At 42.7% G+C, this 27,420-nt stretch overlaps 1 long non-coding RNA gene across 1 annotated transcript; it reads left to right on the forward strand.

Moving 5' to 3' along the window:
- The first annotated feature begins 24,479 nt into the window (after positions 1-24,479).
- LOC141594209 (uncharacterized) lies at positions 24,480-27,400 on the forward strand. Its single transcript, XR_012522064.1, has 4 exons — positions 24,480-24,623; positions 24,723-24,790; positions 25,638-25,724; positions 27,216-27,400. It is a non-coding gene; the product is annotated as an uncharacterized LOC141594209 (long non-coding RNA).
- Positions 27,401-27,420: the final 20 nt, after the last annotated feature.

Genomic DNA, 27,420 nt, shown 5'->3' on the forward strand with positions numbered 1-27,420 from the left:
GACAAAAGGAATAGTGCGATAGGAATTGTCCATCGTCTTGTCAGGGTTATTTTGAATCTCAGGGCCACTCGAGGAGTAGTGAACTGAAAATGCGTGGCCACGCTCGGAAGGTATCTACGGTAGATAATTCCGGTCAGACAGTTACTCTCTAGATCGAGTAAACCACTCTTGATATGATCACTTGCAAGAACGACCTGCAAGACACCTTGCATTGAGTGGGAGATTCTAATAGGACAAGAGAATTGGTGACGCACACTTGTCTCGGACAAGTGGGAGATTGTTGGGGTATTTGTCCTCAACAATAGTGCGATCACATTATTAAAACTCATGATAAGAATACACAAAGGGATGATTCATTTTAATACGTCAACTGATCGACATTAATCGGTAATGATTGGCTGACTAGAGTTTGACATTACTGTCGTTTGACGGTGGTGATCAGTTGATCCCTTAAGGTCACACCTAAAGGACAATTCCCTTAATAGATAAATTGATTAATTGTATATTGATACAGATTAATTAATTTTTTAAAATTGAACAATTTAATATACGTTAATATTATTAACAACATGTTACCTATTACATGTCACACATTATATGACAAAATGATAATTGACAAAAATAAAAAGGACTTCATATTATCCATATAGACCGGTTTTTTAGAGGTAATAAGGGTGAATTGGTTAATTGTTTTTAATTGTGGAAAACACAATGATTACTATTATAACATATTCTACACCCTAATGCTTTTTTTATAAGAACAACTCTAAAAAGGAAAGAGGCATGCATTGGTCCTCTTGGACACTCCCTCCCCACCGGTTTTCCACCCCTTTTTAGAGAATAAGAATTTTTCTTATTCACCAACAATTCATTATATTCTTATTCTACTCTCACTTCTCTCATCTTCTCTCTAAAACAAGTTTTAGAAAATATTGTTCAAAAATCTTATATTTAGATTACTAAAGGTAGTAATAGAAATAATATTAATATTAATTTTAAGGTCTCTAATTATATTTCTATTTAATATATTAATTAGAATTAAGGGGTAGTCTTGGTGCAATTGAAAAGAGGTTCTCACACTATTGAGACTAAGGGGATCATCCATCTACTTTGAGCTCAAGAACAAGTTAAGAAAGGTGTTCTTACTTGTGCCCTTAAAAACCGCTTTCATCATTGTAAGGAACCTTGTTCTTACTTTTCTATTTTATTATGTTATGCATGCATAAGATCAACATCTATTTTAATTAGTAATTTAGATCTAAAATTAAAGGAGTTTAATTAGAGGGTTATAGAATCCTTTCACTATATCTTTATGATGATATTTGCAGGAAACAGGCTTTGGATCCTAAGATCAAGGAGTGGAGAGCTAGAGTAGAGAAAGGGACAGTGTCTAGGTTCTCTATTCATACAAATGGAAGTGTGAGATTCGATGGTAGGTGGTGTGTACCCAATGATGAGGAATTGAGAAAGATGATCATGACAGAGGTCATTGCACACCATATTCGGTATATCCAGGCGGTGACAAGTTATATAAAAATTTGAAGAAGACTTTCTGGTGGCCTGGGATGAAGAAGGAAACAGCTGAGTTTGTGGCTCGATGTTTGACATGTCATAGGGTTAAGGGAGAGCAGCGATGACCATAAGGTAAGATTCAGTCTCTTGAGGTATCTGAGTGGAAATGGGAGTCCATCTCTATGGATTTTATAGTGGGTTTGCCGAGGAGTCAACAGGGTAATAACATGATATGGGTTATAGTGGATCGGTTGACCAATTCAGCTCACTTAGTGCCGATGAAAGATAATTGGGCCAAGATACAGTTAGCTTTGGCTTATAGGAAGCATGTGGTTCGTTTGCATGGGGTGCCTAAGGATATAGTGTCAGATAGAGATGTGAGGTTCATATCACGGTTTTGGAAAGAGTTGCAGGAGATGATGGGAATTACTTTGAAGATGAGTACGACATTTTATCCTGCGACAGATGGACAGACAGAGAGGACCATCAAGACTTTGGAGGACATGTTGCGAGCTTGTGTTATGAATTTTGGTGGTAGCTGGGAGGAGAGATTGGATCTGACTCGTCCTCGGCTGAGTGGAGTCACTTGCGGGAGTGGCTTCATGCCCTTGATTCGCCTTCTGTGGAACCCGCCATAGAAGAAATGTGCACATTTAGGAACTTGGGTTTATCGCTCGGATGAGGTGAGCGGGGCTTAGGTGGGAATGGCTGCGGTCCCCCACTGGCGGTGTGGAATACTTGTTGTTTGGGCTAAAAATAACATAATAAGGAAGGCCCACTTAATGAAATAAAAGGCTATAGGAGGAGTGATAAGGAGGAAGGAAGCCCGTAATTAGGAAAAGGGGGAGCGGACTGAAAGAATACCATGGGCCCATCAGAGGAGACGTCCGGATTAAGGAAAGACGAGTTAGGGAGAAGTTAGGGAGATCAGGGAGAATTGGGAAAGGCGGCCGAGTTTGGAAAGAGTTCTTATGGAAATTATATTCCCTTTCCATAATCAAAGTAGGACATATCTAGGGTTCTCACCCTATAAATAGCCAAGGAAGCAAATCAAGAAGGACATTCAACAATGCATCCACACACACATCAACACCACGGCATTAGCATATTCTTATACTAAAATATACATCCGTCCAAGATCTTGCAGGCCTGACGCCTAGCGCCAGCAGGATTAGCTTTATGCTTCAATTGTAATCATCCTCCTATTCAAGTATAGTGCGATATTTGGCAGGGTACCGTCCCTCCCGCGGTTGTTCCCACATTGGGTTTTCCGCGTCACCAAATCTTGCGTGTCAATTTACATTACGTACTTTATTTCTATATTTACTTATCAACATACGAACAATCATACGATCAACCAACGAGTAAGACCCCATTGACCCTAATCAATCAACTTGGTAAAAAATACCTAAACAGTTTGGCGCCCACCGTGGGGCATTGTGGTCGTCAATCGTTGATACTTTAGATACACAATGGATAAGCAAGCATCGGACGCCGTGTCAGGGAGCAGACAACCATCGCCACCACCGCCCTCTACTCAAAACCCAATATCAATAGTGGCTACACAGGCTCCCGGACACACCTCAAGAATCATACCTACAGCAAAAACCTCTCTACCTCCTAGGACTCCTGCTGTAGCGGACCAAGCCAGATCAGATAAGGAAGCAGCAAGTTCAGGCCTCACCCCACCACCTAGTCCCACTCAAATCTTACTCACCGGCGTATAAAATCTTCAGAAAGCCATGAAAAACATGAGAAAAGACCAGAAGAAAGCTGAAGCTGAAGCAAGAAAGAGGGACAGAGAGCTCTCGGGGCACGAGATAGACGCCCGAAACAAGACCGCCATCCCAATGAGCGGGCGGATGTGGGAAGGTCTCCACTAGTAGATCTGACGCAGGGGGCATCAGGCAGCAGGAATCCACTTCGACAGATACCGGCTCAACTGATAACCAGATTGGATCTGCCCACAACACCATCAGATGGAAGAATAACCCCACAAGGGCTGGGATACCTCACGCAGGATAACTGGACTGCGGCTAGTTGTGTGGAAGCACGAGCTGGTGGCATCCCCGTCAGCAGCCCCGCCACGATCAATCAGACACATGGAGCAGGATCCGAGTCAAACCAACAAATGTACTGGTAGCAGGGGATAGTCGTTACAACAACTCCTCTAGCAGCTGGAACACATCAGAACCTTCAAGAACTCGGATCAGGAGGCAGTATATTGAACCAGCAGGCAGCCGTCAGGCGGACCCCATATTCAGGCAGCATAACAAATCAGCAATACTTGGAGTTAAAAGAAATACTGAGGAGGGTCCCAGGGTTGCCACTCCAACTCGAGAAAGCAGCACTAGACATCTATGTCGACTCACCATTCGTGGACACCATATCCATCACAGCCATGCTAAAGGGATTCACGAGCAGGTGGCATCCCCGTCAGCAGCCCCGCCACGATCAATCAGACACCTGGAGCAGGATCCGAGTCAAACCAACAAATGGACTGGTAGCAGGGCACAGTCGTTACAACAACTCCTCTAGCAGCTGGAACACATCAGAACCTTCAAGAACTCGGATCAGGAGGCAGTATATTGAACAAGAGGCGGCGACAACGCAGGCGGACCCCGACTCAGCAAAGATAACAAATCATCAAGATTGGAGTTAAAAGAAATATCGAGCGGGGTCCCGTGGTTGCCACTCCCACTCGAGAAAGAAAGACTAGACATGGCTATGCCGACTCACCATTCGTGGACACCATATCCATCACGGCCATGCCAAAGGGATTCACAAATCCAAATATGCCCCTCTTCGATGGCACAGCAGATCCCTTTGATCATAAAAGCCAAGATGCTGTAAGATGATGACAAGAATAAATTGGTGTAGGGCAAGTCAAGGAGGCTTGCATGTGCAAAGGGTTTGGGTCCACCCTAACAGGACCGACACTTCGATGGTTTGTGAGCCTGCCCAACAGGTCGATATCTACATTTGCTGAATTGGTGAACGCATTTACTCAACAGTTCGCAAGCAACAGAAAACCACAGAAACACATAGGAGACCTGTACAGGATCGTCCAAGGGATAGGAGAGACCATTGGAGATTACAATACTAGATTCAGCAATGAGAAGGTAGTACTACGAGAGTGCGATGTCTCAACAGCAGTAGAAGCCTTCAGAAGAGGCCTCCACCAAGACTCCGACCTATACAAGCAGCTAACTATGCATCCCTGTCATAGTTTCGAGGCAATGCAGGAGAAGGCAGCTGCCGCAATCCGATTGGAGGAAGATATCCTAACCAGAGCCAGCTTACTAAGCACGCCAAGTATTTCTAGTACCTCAGCCGTGGAGAAATCGGGAAGAAAGCAAACCACCAGCAAGAAGGATGAGAGGTACAAGCCATATGGAAGGGGAGTCAACAGAATCGAGGAAAATCAGCAACTCCCCACTCTGGCAGAATATGGATTCACTACAGGTATCAGAGGAATCTTGAAGGCACTCAGTGAGATGGGAGATGGAGTCAGGTGGCCCAACTCACCAGTGGGAGAGCAAGCATGGAGAAAGGACGATAGCAAGAAGAAGTGTGAGTTCCACCGTGATATTGGGCACAACACTGAGGATTGCTACACATTACGAATAGAGATCAAGCGCCTGTACGAACAAGGAAAGATGAGCCACCTATTACCACGTGGGGGCAAGCAGCAAGATAAGGTAGGCTCCGCCAAGCCTGCAGACCCACCCACATGCACCAAAATCATAAACGTGATAACAGGCGGCTCAGACTTAAGCGGGCTGACATACTCAGCCGCTAAGAGACGTGCCACCGGGACCAAAGGAGACAGGCCAGCCAATTCTTGCAGAATTTCTCACAGCGACCTACCAGCGGCCACCTTTGATGAAGGAGATACATACGACGAACGAGAACATCAAGACGCACTTATTATCACCTTATCGATGGCTAATTGCACAGTCAGGAAGGTCTTGGTAGATACAGGAAGCTCGGTCAACCTAATCATGCTGAAAACCATAGAAAACATGGGATTCAGCGAGAAGGATTTGCAGAAGAAGACTATTCCGCTAGTAGGCTTCAGTGGGGAAACATCCAACTCATTAGGCGAGATAGTCATCCCAACCTATGTGGGATGAGTCAACAAGCAAGTCAGGTACCTGGTTATAGACGGCCCCTCCACCTACAATGTCATCTTGGGAAGACCATGGCTGCACCAGATGAAAGCGGTCCCCTCAACATATCACCAGTGCATAAAGTTCCCCACACCATGGGGAGTAGAAACAATAAGAGGAGATCAGGAGGAAGATGGAGGTTGCTATAAGAAGGCACTTAAGTGCACTGCCAGCCCTCCCGCATAACAATTACAGAAACAACCTATCCAGGACGAATACATCGAACCCCCAGCAGAAGAGCTGAATCAAATCAACCTGGACAAGCTGCACCCAGAAAGAACCGTGCTCATTGGAGCAGGATGCACAGGAAGCTTGAGACGACAATTAGTCAAGTTCCTACAGGATAACATGGATTATTTTGCATGGTCATATGATGACATGATAGGAATAGATCCATCCATCATAACGCATAAGCTTAGTGTGGACCCAAAGTGTAAACCCATCCAGCAGAGAAGAAAAAAGTTTGCAGCGGAAAGAAACAAAGTGATCAACCAAGAGGTAGATAGCCTGCTGGCAGCAAAGAAAATAAGAGAAGTAAAATATCCAGGATGGCTGTCTAACGTAGTGGTGGTGCCAAAGAAGAATGAAAAGTGGAGAGTATGTGTGGATTTCACCGACCTCAACAAAGCATGCCCTAAAGATCCATTCCCGCTGCCTCATATTGATGCAATGGTGGACGCAACAGCTGGACATGAGATGTTGACATTCCTGGACGCATGGAGTGGATACAATCAGATTAAGATGGATCCTGCAGATCAAGAGAAGACGGCATTCATGTCCGAAAGAGGACTATATTGCTACAACGTCATGGCATTCGGCCTAAAGAACGCAGGCTCCACGTATCAAAGGCTGGTTAACCGCGTGTTCAAAGAGCAGATAGGAAGAACTATGGAGGTATATATTGATGACATGGTGGTGAAATCAGAAAAAGCCAAAGATCACATGCGACACCTGGCAGAAACATTCTGCACCCTCAGGGAATACAAAATGAAGCTAAATCCATCTAAGTGCACCTTCGGAGTATCTTTTGGCAAATTCTTAGGCTATATTGTAACCCAAAGAGGAATAGAGGTCAGTATCGAGCAGATCAAAGCTGTCTTACAAATGGAGTCGCCTGAGAAGCCCAAAGATGTTCAAAGACTAGCTGGAAAGGTAGCAGCCCTGAACAGGTTCATTTCAAGATCTTCAGATAAATGCAGGTTGTTTTACGACGTACTAAGGAAAAGCCAGAAGTTTGAATCGACCTCGGATCACGAGTAAGCCTTCAGAGAATTGAAACACTACCTCAGCAGCCCGCCGCTGCTGTCGAAGCTGAAACCAGGAGAACCACTATTTCTATACCTGGCCATCACAGAGGTGGCAGTGAGTGCTGTCCTGGTCAGAGAGCAAGAAAAGGAGCAGAAGCCAGTATACTACGAGAGCAAGTCTCTGCTGCCGGCAGAGACCAGGTACACATCTCTTGAAAAGTTAGTACTAGCATTGGTAGTAGCATCTCGCAAAATGCGCCCCTATTTTGAGTCCCACATCATACATGTCGTGACCAACTACCCGCTAAAATCTATCATGAGGAAGCCTGAACTATCAGGCAGAATGTCAAAATGGTCTGTACACCTCAGTTGGTACGATATCCAGTATGACCCCAGAACAACAATCAAATCGCAAGCACTCGCCAACTTCTTGTCGGACTTATTGACCATCCATAATCTGGCAGATACGGAGATCCTCACCTTAGAGGGAAGCAAGGAGACATAGGTCTGGCAGATGCATATTGACGGAGCCTCCAACCAAAGGGGGGCAGGTGTGGGATTAATCCTGCGATCACCACAGGGAGACCTGATAGCGCAAGCAATAAGATGTGAATTCAAGGCAATCAACAATGAAACAGAATACGAGGCCTTGATATTGGAAATGAAGCTAGCTCTGGAGTTAGGGGTCAGGCACCTGCGCATATCCAGTGACTCTTTGCTAATAGTCAACCACGTAAACGATGAGTTTATAGCCAGAGATTCGAAGATGATTGCATACTTAAAAGCAGCAAAGGAGTTAAAACAGAAATTTGAAACATCAAGCTTAAACAGATCCCCAGGGATCAGAACGTGGAAGCAGATGCCTTAGCAACTCTGGGGGCAACATTCAAACCAACAGAACTATCCAACATTCCAATAGCACACATGCTGGAGCCTTCCATCCGGAAGGCAGATGAAGTATATAAGGGAGAACTGGAGGATTCACGGAATGGAGAAGGAGACCAGGCAGTTACAGAGGAAGGTAAGAACTTACAATCACCTGATCAAACATCTGAGCAGGCAGATGACTGGGATTGGCGCACACCTTACCTAGACTGGCTGCATCATAACAAGCTGCCAGACGACAAGAAAGAAGTGAGAGCTTTTAAAGTGAAGGCCTCCAGGTTCATACTCATTGATGATATATTATTCAGAAAATCACTAGCAGGCCCCTACTTATGGTGCCTGGAAAAGAAAGAAGCACAAATTGTGTTGCATGGTCTCCACAGTGGTGAATGTGGAAACCATGCAGGGGGCAGGAGTCTGGCAAATAAAGCCCTCAGACAGGGATACTACTGGCCTACAATGAAGGCAGATGCAGCAGAGTACGCACGCAAATGTGACGCCTGCTAGCGCTCAGACCAATGATCCATCGCCCAGAGAACCCTTGCACCCTATCATTTCTCCCTGGCCATTTATGGCATGGGGCATGGACATAGTAGGACCTCTGCCACGAGCCACAGAAAACAGAACCTGGATGCTGGCAATGACAGATTACTTCTTCAAGTGGATAGAGGCAAAAGCATTCACAGAAGTAAAAGATAAACAAGTCATTTCGTTTATAAAACGGAACATCATTTGCAGGTTTGGTATCCCATCAGAAATCATATGTGACAATGGCTCACAATTCATCTCCAACGACACCAAGGGATACTGTGCCAGGTGGAATATCACCCTAAAAAAGTCAGCACCCAGGACCCCGAAGTCCAACGGGCAAGCTGAATCCAGCAACAAAATCATCATGGACAATCTGAGAAGGAGGTTACAGGAGTTAGGAGGAAAGTGGGCAGATGAATTGCCACTAGTGTTATGGTCGGACAGAACGACACCAAAGATAGCAACAGGTCAAACACCCTTCAGCCTGGTGTTTGGCGCGAACGCAGTCATTCCGTCAGAAGTTCTAGTTCCCACTCACAGGTATGAAAATATGACAGGGGAACTGAACAATGCAGAGATGATCAGAAGCCTGGACACAATTGACGAGCTGCGAGCAAGCGCAAAAATCCGTATGACTGCCTACAAACAGTCAGTAGCCAGAAGTTATAACAAGAATGTGAAAGTCAGGCACCTGGAGGTAGGAGACCTGGTTCTCCGTGAGGTGTTTCAAAACACCAAGAATCAAAAAGCAGGCAAATTCGCCTATAAATGGGAAGGACCATACCAGGTAGAAGGAGTTGTTGGCCATGGTGCATACAGACTGATGACTATGGACGGTCAAATCATACAATGCCCATGGAACATACTTCACCTGAAGAGATATTACTTTTAATAATAAGTAGACTTTAGCTTTCAGAATGATGTACTATGAAAAGCCATCATTTTTAAAGTTAAAATAAAAATCCGGTAGTTGGCATACTGCCAATTTCACTTTTATTTCTGGTGTCTCTAGCTCTTTTTAAAACTTCAAACTACTATTAGATGGTGTGGTCTGGCAGCATCCTGGGACCACAATTGCTCTTGTACCCCATGAGATGGCGACAGGTATTTCACATCATTTTAATAGATTTTCCTATTTTCAGGCTTCTCTAGGTACATCACTCTGAATTCTGGTGTCTATGGTACTTTGAAAGGATATCTAGCAGGACTGTCAACTGCCAACGCGGGGTGACAAGGCACATGGCACTCCAACATGCCTAACCTATTCTCTCCACAAGGAGCACCCTCACCAAAGCGGTTGTGGAACATACGAAAGGGAGCCGGTTTGACTAAACACGCTTACCCAGCTACCCCTGATCCCACCCCCTGGGCGTAGCTCGCACTAATCGCAATTAATCAGGGCCCCAGCATGCATGCACACGAACATGGAACGTAGGGATATCTGCGCTACCTGAATCCTGCAGCGTCCCATTGGTCCTAGAATGACGATAAACTTGCCTAAATTACGCCCCTGTTGGCTTTAAACGTGATGAACACCTTGCGTCATGAACAAGGTTAAGTAGTCCAAAACTGCGGCATACGCTTAAATCAGCCATCAGGCTGACACGACAGCTAGCTTAGTCTGGATCAACCTCTTCAGGCTGACGAGGCTGGTCTAAATCAGCCTCTTAGGTTGACACGGCCACTCCTCCTTACATTGCGGCATATGCCTAAATCGCCCATCTGGTCGACACGGCGACTAATGAGTCGAACGTCGCCTTTTCAGGATGAAAGGACTCGCCTAAATCAGCCAAGCAGGCTGACACGACAACTTCCTAAACTAAGGGAATCTAAGAAACAAACACAAGATATAAATTAAACCTTGCCAAAACCTCGGCAAGGATATTCCAAAATACGGCCCCTGAGTTTTAACCACCACATTGGCGGAGCAACCACAAAAAGAGAGTTTTAAAACTTACAAGTCTGCCACCTATGGGCCAGACTGCCAAAAGTCCATCAAAACATAAAAATACTTAATTATCGGTTACATTAATGACCTCCACCTCTGGCACCTCTTCTGCCTGCTGACCCCCTGTTTCAGGTACCGCACCAGCTTGCACGCCCCCAGCTGCCATAGCATCCAAAGCTCTGTCAGCAGCATCCTGGGCCACTCCAGCGTCACCCCAGCAGCTTGCTCAGCCAATGCAGGAGAATTCACCTCCCCAACTTTAGGCATCAGCGCACTCAGGTTATATTGGGTGGGGTAGAGCATCTCCAGCTGCTTCTCCTCCTCCTCTATAGTTTGCTGGATAGGAGCCTCCTCAAAAGCAGCACGCATTCCGCTGATTTTTCCCCGCCAGGTAGCATAAGCAACAACGTTGGTGGCCAGGGAGATCAACTCGTTGATCTTCTCATCAGAGCGCTTGAGGGAGTCAGAGAAAGTGCTGCACACCTCTTGAGTACGAGCCAGCTGATCAGTCTCTTCCTTCAGCTTTTTCTTGGTGACAGCAAGCTCAGTCTTCAACTCCACCACACGCTCCTTCAGATCAGACCACTGCTGCGCCAAATCGGCAATAGTCCCCTTCAGCTCCTGGTTTTTTACGTTGGTAGCATGGCTGGTGGTCTGCACTATGTTGATCATCTTCCTATTATAGAGTGCAGACTGGAGGGTCTGGGGCAAGAAAGTCAGAAGTCAGCAAGAGAAATCTAAACAAAAGCAAATAAATAGGTAGAAGATGAAGAGCATTCACCATGAAGGCGTTGTGCACGTCGTTCTCAGCCATCTCCTCTGGGGAGAACTCTGAGAATGTCTCCTTCAGAGGAGGGGAGAGCAGCTGGTTAATCTCCGGCCAGTATGGCACCTTATCCACATTCCCAAAACCTTCTGGGAAATGAGCAGTAATGTCTCCGCTAGATGAAGAACGAGGACTGACAGGAGGAGTAGGCCGATGACGAGACAACGGGTCAACCTCCAAGGGCTCGGGTGCAGCAGAACTGGAAAACGTAGGAGGAGTCTGGAAGGAAGCAGCATGAGCACTCCTCTTAGAGGCAGAGGCCACGTCAGGGCTGGTAGAAGGTCTCTTCCTTTTGGCGCTTTGGAGGATGATTTCTAAAGGATCAACTTTTGAACCTGCAAGCAGATGTAGTCTCAGGCGTCAGGATAACTAAGGCATTAATAAAAGTTGCCAACTAAAACGATTGTGGTAAGCTCACCAGAAGACATCTTTGTGAGTGATTGAAGAGGGTTGGAAGAGGAAGCGGTGAAAAACCGGGGAGCAGGTGGGAACTTTCTCTCGATTCGGAGATATCGAACAATTTTGCGCAGCGGGATCTTGGCACCAATGCGGGTCAGGTCACAGGGGCCTGCACGAAGACGATGAAGTAAGCTAGTAAGCAGCGAGATAAAATAAATCAGGCGACAGGAAGGCAACTTACTCGAAGTTATGACCCATTTCTCGAAGATGTAATCGGCAGGAGGCTAGATGGAGTCCTTCCTCACAAAGAAGAAGTCCTCAAACCATTTCTCATCACGGGATTTGGACACGTGTCTGAAGAGAGTCTCTCCACGGCCCCGAAATGAGAATTGACCCCTACCCAGGGACCTGATATTGTACATATGGGCTAGATCGCCCAAAGTGATAGATTTACCAGTGTTCTGACCGGCGGCCAGGTAGTAAAGAAGAACGCTCCAGATGGCAGCAGAAATTTGTGCCTTGGCGAAGTTATTGGTAAAGATGAAGTCTTGAATGAGTTTAGGAAAAGGAAAACGGAGGTCGTATCTAAATGGGTACAGATAAAAACCAACCCACTTCGGACGAAGGGCGTCAGCTTTCTGTCCCGGTTCAGGGATGGCAATGTCCACCCCTTCACCAAGACCAAGCAGACTCTTGATCATGGGAATGTCGGCCGGAGTCAAAGCGGAGTCACGATCGTGGGGATGCTTAAAGAGTCCCCGAGAAGTAAAGGTTGGGTCAAGATTACGGTCAGCAGGTGCATGGGTTGATGAAGATTGTCGGGTTTTACCCATGATGAAGAAAGAGAAAATGGAAATCAAAGAAGGAAAATAGGAAGAATACCTGGTAAAAGAGACGGAGGGGAGTGGAACAGTGAAGCCGGCAAGATGAAAAAGGAGGGAAGTTGAGGGTTTAGAGAGAGGGAGAGTTTTTGAAATGGATTGGAGTAAATGAAAGTACAAAGTGGGGGTTGGGATTATAAAGAGGAGAGAGGGAGTAGGGTGCGATAAAAGAGGAATAGGGCGGTTGACGTGATGGATTGTATGAAAAGGAGTGTAAAAGACGGCTTAGGGTTTTAGCATTCGATTACGTAAATTCCTTGCTCGACACCTTAAAGCGTACTTCACAAGAAATTTGGGGTAAACTGTTTGGGCTAAAAATAACATAATAAGGAAGGCCCACTTAATGAAATAAAAGGCTATGGGAGGAGTGATAAGGAGGAAGAAAGCCCGTAATTAGGAAAAGGGGGAGCGGACTGAAAGAAGACCATGGGCCCATCAGAGGAGACGTCCGGATTAAGGAAAGACGAGTTAGGGAGAAGTTAAGGAGATCAGGGAGAATTGGGAAAGGCGGCCGAGTTTGGAAAGAGTTCTTATGGAAATTATATTCCCTTTCCATAATCAAAGTAGGACATATCTAGGGTTCTCACCCTATAAATAGCCAAGGAAGCAAATCAAGAAGGACATTCAACAACGCATCCACACACATATCAACACCACGTCATTAGCATATTCTTATACTCAAATATACATCCGTCCAAGATCTTGCAGGCCTGACGCCTAGCGCCAGCAGGATTAGTTTTACGCTTCAATTGTAATCATCCTCCTATTCAAGTATAGTGCGATATTTGGCAGGGTACCGTCCCTCCCGCGGTTGTTCCCACATTGGGTTTTCCGCGTCACCAAATCTTGCGTGTCAATTTATATTACGTACTTTATTTCTCTATTTACTTATCAACATACGAACAATCATACGATCGACCAACGAGTAAGACCGCATTGACCATAATCAATCAACTTGGTAAAAAATACCTAAACACTTGTTGCGATGAGTATTCTGGCAGGACTACACACTTTAGTGTGTAGTCAGGTGTGTGGTGATGTGATGGAGTTTGGTTGATTGGATTGGATTATAGTATTGTCTTATTGCAGCTGTTTGTTTTCTGTAATCACTACTGACCCCGTTTAATTGTTTTAAAAACTGTGGTGATCGATTCCGGGATGGTGAGCAGGTATGAGTTGATGCGCATGGGATAGCTGGGTTGAGTCTCACGAGCTGTTTAGAAGTCTTCCGCTATGTCAAAACATTCTCTTATATTGTTTTAGTTGGTTTGACAGTTTCGAGAAACGTTTGTATTTTACTTTAGCAGTTTTGGGATTTGAACTTGTATCGCTTTAAACTTAATTATTGAAGTATGTTTCTTTATGGTCTATTTGATATTTATTACCTCGAGTAACTGAGATGGTAGCATTTCTATGCCTTAAGTGGTCCTAGTAAGGCACTTGGAGTATGAGGGTGTTACAAATATAGCAGAGGTAAGTCGGGTATCGTAATCCATAAGGAGGCTATTATATCTACTTGTTATTCTAGTCAGTCACGGTAACAAATTGGGGGGTGTTTTGGATTGGTTTCTAAACTACTAAAAGAAATGTAAAGCAGAGAGAGACAAACAATAAAGACAGTAAAGAGAAATAAAGGATGTGATCAAATATAGAGAGAAATGCTAGGATGTTGGTTCGCCATGATATCACACAATTCTGCTAAAGGTAGATAAGTCGGTCTGATGTGAGAAGGGTAAAGGAAAGGTCCTCTCGGTCCGCTATCCACCTTAAAATACAACTAACTTAGCTTTCACCCCCATTAGTGTAGTCTATTGTTCATAGCAGGTCTGTCATTCCAATCTCTCGATCTAGGTCTGAATTTAACCGGATTAACTAGTTTAGAAGCGTGCACTCAACTAAACGATTACAATTAAATTGCTATGAATCAATTCTCACGGTCAAAACCGTCTAATATAATTGTAACATTATTGTTTCACTACCATGGCTCCCCTAATCCTAGCAACAGAGAAATTAGCTACTCATGGCGATGAATAAAACAATAACGACGATTAATGTAATGACAAGAGATATGATATAGAGATGAATAAAAAGAAATTGCATAAACCAATTAACACTACTAATAAAAACAGAAATTAAGAACAAGAAATTAAAAGTGCAAAGGAGAATTAAACTAAATTAAGAGAGTAAAGAGAGATTACAAAGCTTAAGATCCGGCAATGAAACGTTGAACAAAGGAAAAGAAAAAGTGTTTGCTGACCGAATGCTTAAAAGTAATTAAGAGATTCTGAGATTAATGAAAGATAAAAGATAACCTAACCTAATGACGTATTTCCTTTATATAGGAAAGAAAAATTATTAAACATGTAATTAACAAAATAAATAAGTCCTTGCGATAAAATCTCACGTAAAACAGCAAAGCTCTCAATCGAGCAACTTCAATATCCTCGATAAAGCAATTCCTTGGCAAAACCTCTCGATCGAGTACTTTACATACGCGATCGAGGAACCTCAAAGCAGCACCTCTCGATTGAGCACGGCAGGGTCTTGATCGAAGTCTTCTCACCACCCATATTTACTCGATCAAGCAGAAAGACTAACAAAAGTCTTCGATTGAGTACACTACCACTGAACCGCTCCTTACTTCGTTGGTTAGCTTCCGAGACCACTTCACGCTTTCCGAGGTAAAGACAATTCCGCTTAAATTCTTCGATCTCCATAAATGCATGCTAAGGGACAGAAAAAGGCATGATTTCGCTACCTTCGGGTCCGTTCCTGCAAATAAAGCAAAGCAAACCAAAGTAGACTATTCGGGCATTTCGTAGCTGAACACTACGTGAATGACATAGAAATACGTGCAATAAAGGCTCAAAAAGACTATATAAAATGTACGTATCAAGGGTGTAGCTGAAGGCGTGGGCGTGGACGTGGACGCGGGTGTGAGCCTAGCCTGTGTAGGTCTAGACCCCTCTCTGACTTCCCTAACAGCAGGGGAAGCCTCTTCCGTTTCTTAGAAATGGGTAGAAGTGATGTCAAGGAGGTAAAAAGGTCGAGGTGGTGGTAGTCTACCCCTTATAGTAGTCAAATGTGAAAGACGGGGTAGAGAGGGTGAGGGTAAAGTCATGGACGGGGAAGTGCCTATCTTCCACGTCCTATGGTCAGCTGCTAGGCAGTTCATAGAAAACATGACTGAAATATCAATGACATTATCCTTATCCATATATTTAAGACTACAGAGAAAGTCGGGGAAAAGGCGGCGGGCAATATGACTCACTAGCCCACTAGACGCTATCGTGCCCGAAACTTTTAACCCGATAGTGTTAAAATGCTGAGCTGTCAAGTAGGCAATGTTAAAGACAAAAGGGTTACCGCTATCAATGTTCAGGTACCCGACTAAAATGGACAGCTCAGTATTATTAACATTGTTAGGCTCATGAGGACCAAAAATAGTTTCTCCAAGCAGACGGAGAAAGTAGCGGGCTGGAGGCAAGTGGACGTGGGCACCACGTCGCTGACCGTAGGGGATGTGTGACAATGTAGTCCAAACCTAAGGCATGAGCTTCCTAGGAGGCTCAATGGAACCATCACTAACTAAGCCTAGCCGTTCTCTAAACTCAGCTAAAGTCCAAGAAAAGGTAGTGTTAAACAGACGAAAAGTGATGCAGGTGTTCCCAAGGTCAGTCGCATATCACTCGAAAGAGCTAAAGAATTCTAAGATCAGTGTCATATAGGTAAGCTCTTTGAAAGTAGCCAATCCCAACATTCCCATCCCTTTGAGCAGGTCAACAACGGGCCTAAAATTCTTAGAGTCTCTAGGGAAGGTCAATACAGAAAACGGGTCGAATTCATGTGACATTCCCAAATTTATTTAAAAAACGAGTTCGGTAGGACGGGGACAAGAATCATAACTCTGGAAACTCAAATAGAGCTTATGTAGAAGTTTCTGCAACATTCCTTACAGGGGCCCGCATCGCATTAGCACGAAAACCTGTGCCTGTCCCGGACCGCAAACCAGTAGCAGCAGCAACCGTAACAATGGCGGTAGTAGTAACGGGTGTCGACACAGCAGGGGTCGACACCGTCGGAGTAGTAGCAGTTGTAGCAGTGACAGCGGGGGCAGCATTAGGGATAGTGGCGGCAGCAGGGACCACTGACTGAGACGGAGTCGAAGTCGACGCAGAGGTTGTCGACATTGGATTTTCGACTCCGGTTTCTTTACTGCTATCCATAACCACACAAAAAGCAAGTTCCAAATCACATTCAATCAGCAAAATTTAATTTCCCCAAATCAATTTTCAAAACTCTAATTTGTATAAAACTAGAGGAAAATTGCATTTAAACAATGAAGAAAGGGGAAGAGAACTTACTTGAGAAATTACCCAACAAAATAATCAATAAAAACCAAATACAACTTCAAATTAATCGAATAAAATCAATTTTTTTTCGCAAACCCTAGCTCGAAAATCCTTAAATTAAACGAGATTTTGTGAAGCAAATAAGGGGTAAATGGTTTAATTGATGATTAAAGTGTATTTGGGTAATTTAATTGGTAAAAATGGGGAAGAAATTGAGATTTTGGTTGAGGGAATAGGGTTGTCGATGGAATTGGGGAAGAATATAAAAAACAAGCAAATGAAATAGAATGAGGAAAAGAAGTACTTCCTCGTGTAATAACAGCTTGAACTGCTCGATCGAGAGCTTTTATCCCTAATTTGCTCGATCGAGTGATATTTCTGCTCCATCGAGAACCTCTGATATTTGCTTGTTCGATCGAGAGGTTGGAACAGCTCGATCGAGGACTTTTGCTTGGGAATTTTCTCGATCGAGCACATAAAGTGTTTGATCGAGGACTTTTGTCTTTGCATGCTTCCCAATGATTAGAATTCTTCCCAAAACCTGCATAATACGCAATAATATTTCCCGCAAAAATACCAAACACCAAAAAATGCGCAGTCTATATTCGTCCTAAGCTAATTAAATCTAACTAAGCTAGTACTATAGTCTAAATCAAATAACGAAATAAGTGTCTAACGGAATTACAAATTACAAAATGTTACAAACGGGATAGCATCCCGTTTCATCCTCTGAAACAATTAAACAGCCCAAAACTGGGCTTCTGGCTCGATGAGGTCCCTTCAGCATTGGTGATCTCCGTCTTCATTTTCCACACAACTGAGCCATCGGAAGGGGAATAATGCATCTCGTAATCCGCATCCCTTCTCTTGTCTTTGTCAGACTTTTTCTTTCTATGTCCCCTATGATCTTTAGCGCCATTAGTGCTAGGTTCCAATTACAATACACCAAGTCCGGCAACGAGATCTCCATTGTCCATTCCGCCAACTCCTGCAGAAGCAAAACAACAGAATGGTCCTCCATTTCGCTCCCATACTGAGGCGGAGGTGTCACAACAGCACTGTATGACTCAATAACAGTAATCAAGAGATCCTCATCGGGGTCTATAGAGGGAATAGCGTTACAGGGCATGACTTGCATGGGAGCCCTACGAACACATGACTGGGTGAAAGTCAAATCCTCCTCACCCACATGAAATGTCAAAGTCTTAGCCCCGACATCGATTATTGCATGAGCAGTATGCAAAAATGGTCTTCCCAAAATGATGGGAGTGTAGAAATCCTCGGGTATGTCTAAGACTATGAAATCAACGGGAATAAAGAATTTCCCAATCCTAACAGGGACGTCCTCTAAGACTACTAATGGCCGTGATAATGAGAGATCGGCCATCTGTACGGTCATGTTTGTGCATTAAAATTTTGTCAATCCAAGTGTCTTTGCAAGAGACAGAGGTAAGACACTTACGCTAGCTCCTAGGTCACACAGTGCATTATCAATTAAATAAGTCCCAATATGACAGGGAATTGAGAACCTACCTAGGTCAGCCAATTTCGGTGGAGTCTTATTCTGAAGAAGTGCGGAGCACTCCTCAGTCAAAGCCACTGTTTCAGTTTCATCTATATTCCTCATATGTAAAAGAATTTCTTTCATAAATTTTGAGTAAGAGGGTACCTGGGTGAGTAATTCAGCTAACGGAATGTTAACTTTAAGACTTTTCAAAATATCGACAAATCTGCCGAATTGTTGTTCCGCCTTTGTCCTCCGTAGCCGCCCCGGAAATGGAACTTGGGGCTTATAGGAATTATCCTTATTTGCATATTTATCGTCCAAATTAGATTTAGACGACAAATTAACACTTTCAGCATTAATTGTGCTCGATCGAGTAACATCACCACTCGATCGAGAGCTTTTCTCAGCACTTTTGCTTGATCGAGCAGTTTGAGTTGCTCGATCCAGAGACTTGTTTTCCTCAGTGTTCAATCGACCACTTCCATCTCCTCGATTGATCACTTCTTCAGTAAATTCGCTCGATCGACCATCAGAAACTGGTCGATCGAGTAGTTCCCGTGACTTCGTTACTTTTTCGTCAAAAGACGCCTTTTCATGAACAGCAGCTTCAACTCCCGAGTCTAGAATTTTAGCATTCTCAGTTGGCATTTTGGGTCACTCATAAGAAATACCACGCCTTAAACTGATCAAATTTACCATCTCATGTGGTTTCTTGTCAGGTTGTGACGGTAATTGGCCCGGTTGTCTTGAAGCTTGCTTAGTAGCTAGATGAGCTAACTGGGACTCAAGCAAATTAATAGAGGCATCTCTCGTTTGTTCATTTTTTTTGCATCTGAAGTGCAAGTGTTTGCACTAGTGACTTCAACTCAGCTATATCATTGTTACCACTAGAAGATGCTCCTTGCTGATGCGGCGGTGGGAAAAAATGAGGCTTTTGAAAGCCTTGTTGTTGATTCCGATGGGGTGGAACATAAGTTTATTGTTGTTGCGGTGGAGTTGTAGGATTCAACACATTCTGGCTATACCACCTCAAATTGGGATGGACTCCAGCTTGATTGATAAATAGGAGCCTCCTTGCCTGAATTATTTAAAAGCAAAGACTTGCTCCTTCTCAGCTAAACACTCCACTGCAACAACAATATCTCTCACATGAGACGGTCTCTTGTCTAGACAACAAGTGAACCGTTTGTTGCTTTCCCACAGCTTGCAATTCTAGTTTATCAAACCTTTCATTCATGGCTTCCAGTTGAGCCACAAATGCACTATTATCCGTAGCAACTATTCTAGTGCCACTCCTTGGATTCCCATATTCAGCACAATGGGTAGCCATCTCCTCTATAATATGCGAGCCCTTATCATCATCAATATTCTTCTGAAATCTTCCATTAGCTGCAGCATCTACAATAGCATGGTGGTCATCATACAACCCATTGTAGAACTGGTTGCACAAAAACCAATGGCCAAACCCGTGATGTGGGACAGACCTAACCAGCTTCTTAAACCTACACCATGCTTCATACAAGTTTTCAGTCGGATTTTGTTTAAAACTTGTAATCTACCCTCGTAATGCATTCGTTCTCTGCGGAAGGTGGTATCTCTTGTAGAAAGTAAGAGCTAGGGTGTTCTAATAAGTTATCTATGCTACAGTCCTATCCAAGTCAGTCAACCACTCTCGGGCTCCATCGGTAAGAGAAAAAGGAAACAATACTTCCTTAATCTTCTCTTGGGTCACTCCCTAAGTAGCAGGGATAGTAGAACAATAATCTGTGAAGACCTCCATATGCTTCCTTGGATCCTCACCAGCTACTCTTCTAAACATGTTTCTATCCACCAGATTAATATAGGAGGGGAAATATATCGAATGCACACCCCTCATCGGTTGCAAGCTTGAAACCCTTAGGAATAGAATCAACTGTCGGCTTAGAATGACTAGCAATGTTAGGCATCCTCGCAGATTTAGTAACGATTAAAGAAATAGATGTGTCTTCCTCTAAAGACTGAGCTTCTATAAAAGTGAAATTTTCTAGAACTGGTTCAAGAGTACTCAAGTCTTCCTCTCGACGAATCTCTCTCAATAAGTTTTATCTACGGCGAAATGTCCTCTCTAGTTTAGGATCAGCTGGTACTAACTCTGATTTGTTGAACCTGGGAATAAACAAAACTAAGAGAAAAGAATAAGAACTGTCCCAAGGAATTAAAAATCCCTCGAGACTAAAACAAACTAAAATAAAACAAGTAAATAAAATAGTTGCCTCCCCGACAACGGCGCCAAAATTTGACACGGCTGTCACAACCCTATAAAAAATAAACCTAACCGGCTCTAACTAATGTAGCAGAGGTAACTCGGGTATCGTATTCCACAGGGTGGCGGTCACTATCTACTTGTTATCTAGTCTGTCTACGGTCACAAAATGGGGGTTTGATTGAGTTGTTTTGACTAAACTAATGAACTGAATAAAAACAATAAAGGAAACATCAAGCAAAATTAAAAATAATGAAATAAGATGTGATCAAATAAGAGAAAGATGCCAGGATGTCGGTTCACCATGATTTTACGCAAATCAGCTAATGGTAAGGTTAGTCGGTCTAATGTGAGAAGGGTAGTGGAAAAGTCCTTCCGGTCTGCTATCCGCCTTAGATTCTTCCTAAATAGCTTCCGCTCTAATTAGGGTAGTTTATTGTTCATAACATGTCTATTCATTCCAATATTTCGATCTAGGTCTTAATTTAACCGGGTTAATTAATTCAGTTGTGTGCACTCAACCTAATAATTACTGTTATATTGGTATAAAACAATTCTCACAACAAAAACCTCCTAAACTAATTATCACATCATTATTTTACTATCATGGCTCCCCTAATCCTAGCATTAAGGGAATTAGCTACTCATAACGATAAATAAGACAATAACGATAATAAATAAAACAATGATAAATACAGTATTAAGATGATTAAAGAGAAATTTCATAAACTAATGAAAGCTATTAAGGAACAAGAGATTTAGTGTAGCAAAATAAGGGAGAGTAAAGAAATTACACAATTCGAAGATCCGTAAAATGAAAAGCAAAGCAACGTTGACAAGAGTCTCGAAATTAATGACAGATTAAAGATTAAAGATTTAGAGGTCTCTAAACCTAATTAAGTCTCTCCTATTTATACGAAAGATATTTTATTAACCTAATGCGATAACTTAGGATATTAAATAAACAAGTTCACGCAAGAAAATCTCGCGTCAGATGTCAAAGTGGTCGATCGAACACCTTCAAACTTCTCGATCGATTAATTCCTAACAAAAACCTCTCGATCGAGTATAAAAACTAATCGATCGAGGAACACCAAATAGCCACTTCTCGATCGAACACAGCAGGGGTTCGATCGAGGACTTCTCACCATCACAAAGCTCTCGATCGAGCAGCTAAGCCCGCAAAAGCTCTTGATCGAGTTAACTGCCACTGAATCAGCCATAGGACGTATGATTTAGCTTCCGAGATGACTTCACGCATCCCAAGACAGTAGCATTCTCGCTCCAATTATTCCATCTCCTAAATGCAAGCTAAAGGGACAGTAAAAGGCTCAATTCTGCTTCTTTCAGGTCCATTCCTGCAATTAGAGCCAAACGAACCAAAGTAGACTATTCAGGGCATTTTGTAGCCTAAAACTACGAGAATTGCATAGAAATACGTGCAAATAGGATTTAAAAAGACTATATAAAATGCACGCATCAGTACTGACTTAGGCATCAAAGAGAGACCCCTTATCAACCCCTTATCAAAGTGATTTCATTTTATAATTTTTTAAAACTTATTTTAATGACTTTTTTTCACGCAACTAATAATATCGTATTTTTGTTTTATCAAGAGTAAGTATGTGTCACAACATTGCCTAAAAATATTAACAATTTGTATTATATAATTGGATTACTTCATGGGAATAATCCATCATATGGGTGCCCTTCAAATAACACTCCATCCTACTCGTAATTCTAATTAAATCCATCATATCTGTTTAGGCTAAAATTAGCACAACAAAGGAGGCCCACTTAATAAAATAAAAGCTATGGAAGGAATGATAAGGAGGAAGGAAGCCTGCGGATGGAGGAAGGGGGAACGGGCTAAAGGGAGGTCAGGAGCCCATCATAGAAGGCGTCCGGACTAAGGAAATAGAAGTTAGGGAGAAGTTAGGGAGATCAGGGAGAATTAGGAAAGGCGGCCAAGTATGAAAAGAGTTCTTATGGAAATTATATTCCCTTTCCATATTCAAAGTAGGACATATCTAGAGTTTTTACCCTATAAATAGCCAAGGAAGCAAATCAAGAAGGACATTCAACACACCCGTATTCACACATCCACATTCAAGATCACACCTCGACATATTATACTCAAATATACGTTCGTCCAGGATCTTGCAGGCCTGACGCCTAGGGCCAGCAGGATTAGCTTTGTGCCACAATTGTAATCATCCCCCTATTCATAGTGCAATACTTGGCAGGGTACCGTCCCTCCCGCGGTTGTTCCCACATTGGGTTTTCCGCGTCACCAAATCTTACGTGTCAATTTACATTATGCGCTTTATTTTTCTATTTACTTATTAACATACGAACGATCATACAACCAACCAACGAGTAAGACTACATTGACCCTAATTAATCGACTTGGGTAAAAATACCTAAACAGTTTGGCGCCCACCGTGGGGCATTGTGGTCGTCAATCGTTGATATTCTAGATACACAATGGATAAGCAAGCATCTGAAGCCGTGTCAGGGAGCAGGCAACCATCGCCACCGCCACCATCTACTCAAAATCCAACGTCAGCAGTGGCCACGCAGGCTCCCGGACACACCTCAAGAATCATACCGATAACAAAAACCTCTTTACCTCCTAAGGCTCCTGCTATCGCGGCCCAAGCCAGATCAGATAAAGGAACAGTAAGTTCAGGCCTCCCTCCGCCACCTAGTCCCACACAAATCCTGCTCACCGGCATAGAAAATCTTCAGAAAGCTATGGAAAACATGAGAGAAGACCAGAGGAAAGCTGAAACTGAAGCAAGAAGGAGGGACAGAGAACTCTGGGCACAGATAGACATCCTAAAACAGCAGTCTGTCACCCCAGCAAGCAGGATAGACGTGGGAAGGCCTACATTAGTAGATCTGACGCAGGGGGCATCAGGCAGCATGAATTCACTTCGACAGGTACCGGCTGAATTAATAACAAGATTGGATCTGTCCACGATACCATCATATGGAAGGATAACCCCACAAGGGCTGGGATACCTCACGCCAGATAACTGGCCCGCAGCTAGCTGTATGGAAGTACGAGCAGGTGGCATCCCTGTCAGCAGCCCCGCAACGATCGATCAGACGCCTGGAGCAGGATCCGAGTCAAACCAACAAATGGACTGGCAGCAGGGGACAGTCGTTACAACTCCTCCTCTAGCAGCTGGAACACATCAGAACCGTCAAGAGCTCGGATCAGGAGGCAATATATTTAACCAGCAGGCAGCCGACAGGCGGACCCCAGATTCAGGCAGCATAACAAATCATGTAACACCCCGTATTTTATTAAGTTGGATAAAATTCTTTTAATTGCTACTTTATATTTAATTACGTTGGTTAACGATTTATATATTTATTTTCTCAGCTAATTAATTAATTTCATCATAATTCGATACGTTAATTTTAATAATCATTAATAAGTTTATTGAAAGTTAGTTCAAGTTTATTGAAATTAGTTCGAGTTTATTTATTTAATAATTTCCGTTTCTTTACGAGTCCTTATGAAAGTTGTTTTAAGTGAACCCGAGATGGATTTTGGGAACAAAACCGTCCAATTAGCTATTTTGAGCTTATTTCACTAAAATAGCAATTTTTATTAATATCCGTTAGTTTCGTAAAAATCACTAATAATTCCGATTCAAGCTGATATCGTATTATTTCCGTTAACTAGCTGAGTTTATTTTATTTTCACTCATTAAATTTATTTATTATTAATTCCGTTTTTTACTGAAACTTTTACTAAAAACCGATTTTATTAACTCGAGGCGGTTTTACAAACGAACGAAAGTACTTAACGATGAAGAAACGTACGTATAATTAGTAGCTAGCAAGCTAGCTGGTGTTTCATTATTATTATTATTATTATTACATTATTATTGTTGTGGTTGATCATGCGTGACACCCCACACCTCCCTCCTCTTTTCCTTTGTTTTTCGTTCTACCAGCAAACAACAGACAACAACAACATTGAAACAACAGCTCCTCCGTACGCCATTTCCCATCGTTCAAACCCCAGATCCCGCCTCCATTCTCAACCAAATTCCATAATTTTTGTACCATTCTCTTCCCCTTTCCTTCCTCCTCCTTTTAAGGTAAGAAAGTCTCCTTTTTGTAGTGGTTTCGTCTTTCGCCGTCTTATAAAAGTGTCGTCTTTTAGCTTCTTTATTCCGTTTTCTTGCCCTTTTATGAAGGATTCGAAGACCCGGGGTGAGGCTCGTGCCTTGTGGACCATTTATTCGAAGAATAAGGAGCGTTTAAGGTAACGGTGATAGGTTACTCGAATTATTTATAATACTAGCTATTATATTTCCTATTGTTAAGTTAATTTTATTATTTGTGAGATGGGTCGAGAAAATTGTATAAGAGGATAATAGTTTAGTTACCAAGATAACAATGATTTGTGTGTGCGATATGATAAAGTAGCTAATGCACAAATATATTCTCGTGATTACGTCAATTAAGGTTGGGTATTAAATGGATGATCTGAAATCTAAATACATGTGCGGGTGGTATCATATTTTGGAAAGTACAGGAGATGGAGGATTTAGATAGAACTTGTTGATAGTGGTTGGATTAATTAAGTTTGAGTATGAGAAGTTTGACAACGGATAAAGTAGCTTCAACTATTTCGAATTTTTGGTTTTATATTCAAATTGTCGTTTTCTTTGACCTCGACTCGTGGGTGAGTAGCTTAGAGTTTTACTCTAAGTGTTGAGCACGGTTCTTTGAGCCTTTGGCAAAATTGATATTGAAATTGAGATGAAAATCTGGTTACTATGGAGTATTATTTTATGAGACGGAGTAATGAGTAGGACGGAGTAATGAGAGAGATGGGGTAGAGAGTTGAGATTGAATTAATTTTTGGGACGAGATTGACTTTTATAAGGTTGGCCGTGGCCTGCTGTAGCCTGGCCGTGGCCTGTTGTAGCCTAGCAGCAGCTGGCAGTGGCCTGGCCGTGGCCTAGGCAGTGGCCTGGCCGTGGCCTAGGCAGTGGCCTGGCTAAGTCGCGAGTTTGGTTTATTTAAAATATAATTAAATTAATTTACGTCTCATATTTTATATAAAGATAATTCGTTAATATCGTCCTTTCACATAATTATTTTAGGTGGCTCATATGGGGTTGAAGATGAAGAGTAATTTTGGGGTTTTAGAAGCTTTCTCAAGTTTTTACTTGTCTCTTTGCTAGCGTAAGGTAACTATTCCGAGTTACTCGACGAATTAATGTCACATTAGTAGTTAATGTGTGCCTGTTGTTTGTTAAGTGTTTAGGTGATTGATAATGTGTTACTTTCGTTTTTCACATGATAGAAATTAGAAATAGCATGAGAATAATATTGCGATAAAATTTGTAATTTGGGCCAAAGCGGCCAAGACTCGAGTGGGGGATTGACCGAACGAGTTTGGTCAAACTAGGTTTAAACCATCGGCCTCGATTTGACCGATGACCGTCGCGGGACTCGGGTCGAGGGTTTGTCTTTGAGGTGAGATTGGATGTTTTATGTTATGCCTTGATATTTGTAATTATCATTTCACATGTTGGTTGTTGGATGCTTTGGATGAAATTTTATATGAATTGGATAATCGGCCTTTTTCTTGTTTTAGGCCATTTATTATATCTCTATTTCACATGTGTAGTTAGTTGAATTTAAGTAGTTTCTTATATTGTAAAAACGGCCCTAGATTCCCTGAAGCCTTTAATATGCTTAATATTGTTAGAATTGGAAATTGGTATTGAGGATTCTGCTGGTTTATCTGCTGAATAGACATTTATATAGCCTTTCACATGATAGAATGTTAGCATTTATGTTGGTAAGTTAGACTCTTTGCCACTTAGGGTTAAGTGGGTGTCTTACTTATCTTGTGTGGTGAGTCTTGTGTGGTGTGGGCTAAAGTATTCAAGCTGAGACTAGCTGGGACTAGGTCCTAGGTGAGTATTTCGGCCTTCATCATAGATAGGTCTTTATAGTCTTTGACGAGTATATGTTCACTGCTTGATAGCCTTTGTGTTCCTGACTAGTGGATTTATATCCAAGTTGGGGCATGACCTCGTTACTTATTTTGTTAGTAAGTGGTCAGCTTAAGTACTAGCCAACCCTTTGGTGGACTCCTTAGGGTACTCACTTCATTGTTTTAAAAAAAGTTGTGGGTCTTGGGTGCGGTGGTGTGTATCCGCATGTCTAGGTCTGCGCAGATTTTAGGCCAGGGTTGTGTTGTGTCTTGGCCATGTTTTATTAATATTAACCGGTGAGCCAAGATACCGGTTCGATTACCTTCCCTACCTCGTGGTATAGACTCGAGTTAAAAAGTGACTATTGACCGTGCTAAGAACTTATGCCTGTCTTTGATATATTGCCCTTTCTTGTTTGATGATTCTATGAATCATAGAAGGTGAGATGCAAGCCGGCTATGGTTGATAGAGTTTGGATTCCCGGATGTTATTTGATTCAAATGATAGGGTAGTATGAGTCGGTCTAGTATTAACATGCTAGGACTATGTGTTGTTATATTGTTGTTCACATGATAAGCACGATTGTCTAGCATCTATATGCTAAGGCTATGTGTTATTCATATTCATATTCTTATGTTTACATGTTATATTAATTATGACATTTCGTGGCTGGGAGAACTCGGAGTTACTCCCCACTGACCGTGGCTTTCGTATTTGTATAAAATGCGATTTGAGGTAGGTGATGCATATATGGGGTACATGGACGAGCTAGCGAGCAAAGTAACCTTGGGATCTAGACTGGTTTTATTTCATTGTGACCCTTAAACCCTTTTTTGTCACATACATTTTAGGGACATATGTCTCCCTTTCTCATATTTGGTTTGTAAAACTTTGTTTCGCGACTTTAGCGATGTTTCATTCATGAGATTTATTTTGGACC

Source organism: Silene latifolia, chromosome 8 (assembly GCF_048544455.1).
Source record: "Silene latifolia isolate original U9 population chromosome 8, ASM4854445v1, whole genome shotgun sequence".
NCBI lineage: Eukaryota > Viridiplantae > Streptophyta > Magnoliopsida > Caryophyllales > Caryophyllaceae > Silene > Silene latifolia.